Below are 9,121 nucleotides of genomic sequence, written 5' to 3'. Positions count from 1 at the left end.
TAGAAGTTCAAATATGTGAGAAAATAATTCTAGTTTCCATAGACTTCTGGGAAAAAAAGGTAATAATGTAAAGGATGTCATTTTTTGTCTTACTTATATGTGTGAAAGGAAAATACATTAAAAATACTCATAATATGAGAAATAAAATTGTAAGTGCTCCATCAAATAAAATAATTATTGAAAAATTTTCAACAATCCAGCCATTTTAGTGTATTTGTTTCAAATTAAAGTGAGAAATAATTATCACATTTTTTTAAGGTTTGCCATAAAATTTCTTCATTTTAAAGTGTTTCATGTATACTAAAGTTTATCAACACAACTACATTGAATTTTATATGGTAAGAAAATACAATACATTTTACCACTTATTTTAGTTCATGGGGGAGGGAAATCCTTATTAATATGACCTTACTATATGATAGTAGATAGGCCTCACAGTCAAAACACTTTGAAATATTAAATGTGTTTTCTTATAGTAAGATATTCCATTAATAAATTACACTGGGGTAGATGTATTAGGTTAAGTTTGAACTATCTACTTCAAATAATTTAATTATTAAAGATTGCAAATGTAAGGACAGTCGTAATATGTATTTAAACACTTGGAATTTTCTGCTTTATTGGCATGGGTTTTTTTTTTTTTAATTCAAATTCAAATCAGGACTGACATCAGTAAGGTGGTAAAATAGGCATTCTCTATTTTCATCTCCACAGTGTTTGAGTCTAGTAATCACTCAAAGATAGGAGTGGGTTTGTGGGTGTTTGGCACATCTTAGAGTAAGAAATTCAATGGTAGGCACAATTACATTTAAGGTGATTAAACAACAACAAAAATGTTTTAACTAATCACATCTTCCCAAAAGTCACATAGTTCAGTGCTAAGTGAAATGTCTTTGTTCCACAGTTCCACCCATAGAGAAGAGAGAATAGTGGGTGAAGACTCAGCTCTCTTAGATGAGTGGGATGCTTGTCACTCACCAATACAAAATATTGAGGGATCCTCATGATTGTGTGTCTAGAAATAGATGGGAAAGAGAGGTGAAGACTCATAGCAACGTGGGTTCAGGACTGGACAAAGAGTCACACATTCTACTAAGAATCTTCAGTAGACTTTAAGTCAAAAACTATAAAAAAAGACAACGTCATTATATAGTGATAAAGGGGTCAATTTTGCAAGTAATATAACAATTGCAAATATATATGCATGCATTTCAGAGCGCCTAATACATAAAGCAAATATTAATAGATATGAATAGAAAATATACAGCAATGTTATAACAAGAATATCAATATTACACATTAAAAAATTTATTAAAACAACAAAATGTACACAAACATTGGACTTGAATTACATTTCAGACCTAATGGATGCAACTAATATGTCCAAAACATTTAATCCAACTTCAACAGAATACACTTTTATGCAAGTTCATAGGTAACATTTTTCAGGAAGGACCACATATTAGGTCATTAAAAAATATAACATTCAAATCGAATCAACAGTGATGTCAGCAGTTGATCAGGTAGGTGTTTTCCCAATCACATACACCCATAGCAATAACAATTTTACAATCATTCAGGGACAAAACTTCCTAGTGAGATACTTGGGATTCAGATCAGGGCTTTTAAACCCCACTGGATCCCACAACCTAGGAGAATGACTTTTTGAGGGCAGGCCTGTCAGATGTGTTCTGTGATCTAGATCTGAAAATGATTTCAATCTCTGCTAGACTCAGCCACAGCCATATTTGACTCTGCTATTGCTACCAAAACTTTTTTCCAATGTTGCAAGAATAATCATATTCTCTAATTCCATAGGTAGATCCATCCTACTATCTGTTACCTCAAAATTACCCCATAATTCAACTTCAGGCATCGTCAGTCGTGGATCCAGATTGGTCCCATTGGGACAAGGACCCAAAAATAGATGCCTAAAAGGGGCTTACTGGTCTCTGCCTCACAGCAGACACAGAATGGACTCAGCAATTCCTCTTTAGGCTTATTTAATGACCTAATTTTCATTGTAAATCTTCAAATTACCCTACAAATCATCTCAAACCCCTTTCAACTGTGACCTTAACAGCAAGTTGGCCTGACCAAAAACTTGCCAAAAGGAATAACTATTCATGACTTCAGTGACAACTCTAAAATTATCAGACTTGCTTATTGTTCTTGATGTAACTCCCACACAGGCACTTTCAGCTGATGACTGAGGCAGTACAGCCTAAATCGAGACCCACTAATTTTCATCCAGTGGAATCCCTTCCAAGGACCAGGGGGAAGCCATATTCATCCAGGACATAGTAGCAGGCTCACTGACTGTAAACCGTGAAGCTGAAATTTTACTCAGTTTCCTAAAGTTTTGGAAACAGTCCACTATAAACAAGGATACGATTATGCCTAGTATAGCTGCTGTGAACTGGTCTACCAATTGTGGATACAACCGTTCACACAAAAGCAGCCACATGATTGAATATAACCTCACTCAACCCTTATTCCAGATTCAATACTGTCAGCTCAAGCTTATAAGAAGATTTCAATTTACTGAAACCAACCAGTAAAAATGCTCAAGATGTTTATTTCTTCACATTCACAACCACCAGTGCAAGGCTACAAGATTTCAAAGAATAACGGGAAAATGAAGCAACCAAAGGATACTAATAAAATTCTGAACCCAAAGAAATAGAGATACATGTGTTGATGGAAAATAATGTGAAACAATCATTCTAAGCTCAATGAAAAGTAAGAAAGTTAAAGTAAAGAACTAAAGGATATTATTAGCCAAATAGAAATTCTAGTATTGAATAATACAAAGGAAGACCTGAAAACAATTAGCAGAATTTAAGCTATTTGCTTAATCATGGGAAAAAAAAAAAAGTTATTGAACTAAAACGAAAGTTATTTACAAATATCCAATTACAAGAAAAAACACATGAAAATGATATGATTAATGAAATGAATGGAAGATTATACAAATAAATGGAAATTTATTCCATGCCATGGATTAGAATATGTTAATACAAGCATAATACCCAAATTAATCTATAGATTCAATGCAATCTTCACAAAATAATAGTAATTTTTTACAGAAATAGAAAAAATCCTAAACTTCTTATAGAACTATAAAAGAAATAGAACATCTAAAGTATTTTGAGAAAGATAAACAGAAGTGAAGACATCATATTCCTGATTTCAAACTACATTATAAAACTATGGTTAATAAAAATTAATGGTATATAAACAGACAGACCAGTGGATGAAATAGAGCCCAAGTTGTATAAGCTCAACTAATCTTCAAAAAGGACAGCAAGAATGCAGGATGGGAAAGTTAATTTCTTTAGTGAGTGATATCCACATGGAAAACAATGAAATTTGACCCCTGTTTTACAAATACACACACAAATAAAATTCCAAATATATTAAAAATAAATTTAACTTTTAAAACCATAAAATTTCTTGAAGAACATTTAAAATCAATGAAATTGGGCATGACAATGATTTTCTTGCTATAACTCAAATTGTGCAGGAAGCAAGCAAACAAAATTATGTGAAACACATCAAACTGCAGCTAAAAGTTTCTACCAGAGAAGAAAACAATCAGAAAAAAAAAAAAGAAAAAGAAAAAAGAAAAGAAAGAAAAGAAAAGGCAATCTATAGAGTAGGAAAAAAATAATTGCAAGATGTATATTTGATAAGGGGTTAGTATCTAAAAGGTGTAAAGAACTCCTACAATTCAATTGCCAAAAGAACAAAAACAAAAATTTTTAAAAATCAAATATTCCAAGTAATGATGACAAAGTCCCTGAAAGTCCATTTTTCCAAAAAAGAAATACCCAGTAGTCAACAGGTACAGTAAAAGGTGCTCAACATAAAAACAATACTGAATCATCATCTTAGATCTATCAAGAGGTTTTTTTATAATCAAAACTTCAAAAGTAAGTGTTGACAAGGACATGGAGTAAAGGGAGATGTCTTTTAACATTGTTGATGAATATAAAAAATGATTCTATGGAAAACAGAAGAGAGGTTCCTAAAGAAATTTTTAAAAAGAACTTCAATTTGTTCAGCAATCCTACTTTTGGTTATATATCTGCTCTAGCTTGGAACTGGAGCATGCCCCAAAAGTCCGTGTGTTAAAGGCATGGTCCTTGGTGCTCTTCAGAGGTGGTAGAAATGTTAAGTGGTAGAGATTAGTTGGAAATCTTCAGAAAATTTGGGGCATGCCCTGGAAGAGAATATTGGGCCCAGTCCCTTTTTCCTCTCTATTTCTCTTCCTGGAATTTAGGTGAGGAGTTTTGCTCCACCACATGATCTCATGATAAACTACTTCATAGAAGGCCTAAAATCAATGAAGCTAACTGATCATGTAATGGAACCTCCAAAAACATGAGCCAAAATAAACCTTTATACTTCCTAAGTTGAACATCTCAAATATTTGTTAGAATAATGGATGACTGAATAATCCAATATCCAAAAGAAATGAAATCTGGATTTAAAGTGCTGTCTGTATTCATGATACATAAGTTGATGATAAATTAAATAGCAATACACAATGTAATATTATTCGAACCTTAAAATAAAAAGAAATCCTGCCACCTATAACACCATGGATTAAACTAGAAGATATTAGGCTAAATTAAATTAGGCAGACACAGAAAAATAAAAAGCAGGAAATTTCACTTATGTATGGAATCTAAAAAAGATTGAAGTCATAAAACAGTAAAATGATGATTGCAGGGACTGAGTTTGGGAAATATTGAGAGATTTTTTTGAAGGACATAAACATACAATTATAAGCTAAGTTTTGGAGACCTAATTTATAGTGTGTGAGTATAGTTAATAACACTTTATTATACACTTGATATTTTTTTTATTGTAAACAAATGGGATACATGTTGTTTCTCTGTCTGTACATGGCGTAAAGGCATACCATTTGTGTAATCATAAATTTACATAGAACAATGTTGTTTGATTCATTCTGTTATTTTTTCCCTTCCCCCCACCCCTCCCACCCCTCTTTTCCCTCTATACAGTACTTCCTTCCTCCATACTTGCCCCCCTCCCTAACCCTAACTCTAACCCTAATACTAACCCTTCCCTCCCCCCCATTGTGTCATCCTCCACTTATTCGCGATATCATTCGTCCTTTGGCTTTTTGAGATCGGCCTATCTCACTTAGCATGATATTCTCCAATTTCATCCATTTGCCTGCAAATGCCACAATTTTATCATTCTTTATGGCTGAGTAATATTCCATTGTATATATATACCACAGTTTCTTTATCCACTCATCAACATAAAACATAAAACATAAATCTAAAGTGGTCATACAGCAATGAAAATGGTAGATATGCAAGATGATGTATATCTTAATTTACTTGATTGTGACAATCTTGTTAAAATGTATATCATATCACATCACCTTACATATATGCAATATTTTTGGCAGTCACTATTTAAAAAGTTAAATGCTAAAACAAGAGTAAAGGAAGAAGAAAATAAAAAACACAAATCAATTCTGACAGAGAATATCATCCACACTGTTTTATGCACTATACTAAGTCAAAGTCAAAGGAATATTCTTTTTCTTTTTCAGTATTTCAAATTGATTATATTCAGTGTATAGGTTTTATATTTCTCTTTCTCTAGATAGTTTATCCCGTGCAATGTAAATATTTTCCTTTCCTTGAGAGTATTTGACCTCAGTAACTAATTGAATTTAACTTTTCAGTATAGAGGAGTAAAACATTATCTAACATGCATGGAAAATTCATTTATAAAAACTAAAATGATTTTAACAACTATAATGTATTGTTATCCTCTGCCACTTCATATTAGAACCAATTTGTGGAATATAATTCATCCAACTTTAATTTGTTCCCAAGTCTGTTCATTTAAGATTAATTTAAAAACTCCAGCTATTCCACATTTCTCTTACCTACCCTTTTTTTCAAACATGGAAAAGCTAATTCAATGAGGTCAGATTCCAAGACTCTAATAGCACGGTTTTATCTAGAGGATGGTGCATAACAGGTGTCATGCAAGTGTTTGATAGAAAGAAGCTGTCAGATAACTTTAGTATATTTTAAACAGTGAAAAAGTCTTCCATTTTTTAATGAAGGCATCTCTTATACAAGACTAATATGCCTCATTTCTCATTATAATAACTGAAATATGACTGTGTATTTGTGTCTATATTAAATGTATATATTTTTAATTAATAGTTCTGATAATTTTTTAAATAATTTAACATTTATTTTATTTATTTGTCTTTATGTGGTACTGAGGATCCAACCCAGTGTCTCACCTATCCTAGGAAAGCACTCTACCACTGAGCTATAATCCCAGCCCTATATAAAATATATTGTATTGAGGAGTTGTCAGGAAACCCTGATCTTGACCTCAGGGAGTAGATTGTAAGAAGAGAGAAGTTGATATAATTTATTTAATTCGTTTTCTCTTCAACTGTTTCCTAAATATTAAGCAATCTAGGCAAAAGGAATTCGAGTTAAAAAATCATATTAAAACACTAAAATCTTATGGGAGATTTTTTTGTTTTAGTATTTGTCTTGTCATTTTTATAATAGTAATGAATCAAGATTGATTTAGAACATGACAAAAATAAAGCAAAATAGAACATGGACATGTGTTGAAAATGGTCATGCACTGCTTGGATATTTCTTCAGGCAAGGATAGGTATCTCACCTATCCTAGCCATGAAGTGATGCTGCAGAATGTTTTCAGCTGTCAGTGTAGTTAGGATTGACTCAGCTGCAGATGACCTCCTTTAGCCATTACGCAAAGACTGATCAAGGGCTCTGCTCTGTTTGTCTAACATGGAAAATTGCTCTGTCCCTCCAATGGAATCTGATGAGAAAACTGGTTGGTTTTCAAAACAAGAGTTTTCTCATTACTTAATCCACTTCTCCCACCTGGCTCCAAATTTGCTAAATCAGTGATAGCACCTAATAAGCACCCCGTGTACTGTACTGGACCAAAGTCTGCACCTTATAGAAAACAATCTGCAGTAATTTGGTCTTGGAGATGAGTCACACACTGCTTGGCTGTCAAAGAGACCTCCATCACTCAATGGAACTATCCCATGGCACACTGATTGTCTCAGAAACACAATGATAGGCAGATATTAAGAAATTTCTTCAGTGATGAATTTCAGTGGCTTCCAGTGAAAGTAAAATCACTAACTATGGGTAGCAACGTACAGGAGTTTAAAAAGCATGAGGGAAGAAAATGTATAAGAAAAATGGGACAGGATAGCTATTACTAAACTTACTGAAATTCTAAGGAAAGGTAGTAAATGATTCATAGTCATAAACAGGGAAATGAAAGCCAAGTGGAAATTCCCAGATTCTTCTATGCAATATATAAAGATACTCTCTTCTTATCCTCCTCCCACTAAAAACAGTCTCTTCTTTTGCATGACAAAGAGTAAAAGAAAGCATTCTAAAGTGAAGACCTGATATTTAATACTTTATGCAACAAATTCCCAAAGAATTTTCAACTATGAACCCAGGAAGGTACACTTTGACAATATCAGAGTCCTTGTTGGGAATGAATGGAGCCCTGGCACATAGTTTGGGGAAATTTAAGATGATGACCTACCGAGTTCTCAACTCCACATTGCCCTGAATCTTGAGACCCTCTGCAAGAGTACAGCCCCTCTCTTTTAGAAAAATATACCCATGGAAATCAATTTGATAAGGAATATAGAATACAAGATCATATAGGGCAAATACTGGTGATTTGGGAACAAGTTTTCAAATGAAGAATTTAAAGTCCTGGTAATTATTCCATGAGATGATGCAAACTCATTACCAGGATAAGTCGATCTGTAAATTTGCTAAGAACAAAGGGAATAAAAGTTTCAGAAAAGTGCATAAACTGTGCATAATTATATTAATGTTCCAAAGGAATATTTGGATAATGTACAATTTATCAGCAGCATCAAAAATGCTGGTTAGAGGATCCCATTAAGAGATTCAATAGTAGCCTTCTTTTTATTTATTTATTTCAGTGGGAATTAAACCGAAGGCTTTTTATATGGTAAGCAAATATCTACCACTAAACAACACCCTCAGCATCCCCTGTTTTAAATTTTTTTTTTTTTTTTTTTTTTTTAGAACTTCTCATAATGCAGAACACACACACATATACACACAGATTCAAATAAAGGCACCTTCTATTCCTCTTTGGCTTCTGAAGTCAGCAGTCTGTATCTGAGAATGTTATTCCAATTCATATCTCAGGTGATATGGAATGCTGTCTTTTTGAAATGAATTCAGGACATGAATGTACTCTTCAACTGATGTAGGCAGAAGTTCAAATAACATTGCTGCCTGAATCATGTGACCCAATAATCATTATTGCTTGCAGAGATACCAATGATGAGGAAATCTGTGCAGTCTATGGAATGCTGTAGAAGAAGCATCACTTCTCAAGTCTTAAGTTTTTTGTGTTTTGGGAGACAGGGCTTAACCAGTGTTCAGGACTTACCAGAACAGAAGAAAAATCATAGATAATTCAGTCTTTCCTTGAAACTTCAAGGAGGATTAATTCTTAGGATTAGGTTGTAAATCAGAAAATTTACAAAAACTGAAAAACAGCTTAAATTGGTTCATTCACTAATTACACTAAGATAAATATTGGCTTACCTACCAGAAAAGAATTCTCTCTCTTTAAAGGCAACTATCATAATTCATAGGCTCTATAATTATTTATGCAAAATGTTTAATAATAAATTAAGAGTAATGAGCAGGTGAAGAAAAACAACCATAGGACCCAACCACAGAGAAAAATAAGTAAATAAATATTAGAATATTAGCATTGTCATATAAAGACCATAAAAAAACTATGAAAAATAGAAAATACAAAAAAAGAAAGCAAGAAGAGAAATAAATAAAATGATGGAGAACTCTACCAGAATTATACTTAGAAAATCATACAGAATTTCTGTGATCAAAAACATAATTAACACAGTAAAGGGTTTCAACAGCAAATTAAATTAGAATAGTGAACTAGTAGATAAGAAGATATGTCAGTATAAATCATCTAAATTTAAGTATAAAGAAAATGTGAAAAAATACAAATATATGAAAGATATTAG

Source organism: Sciurus vulgaris (assembly GCF_902686455.1).
Source record: "Sciurus vulgaris genome assembly, chromosome: 6".
Taxonomy (NCBI): domain Eukaryota; kingdom Metazoa; phylum Chordata; class Mammalia; order Rodentia; family Sciuridae; genus Sciurus; species Sciurus vulgaris.
This window is presented reverse-complemented; position numbering follows the sequence as displayed.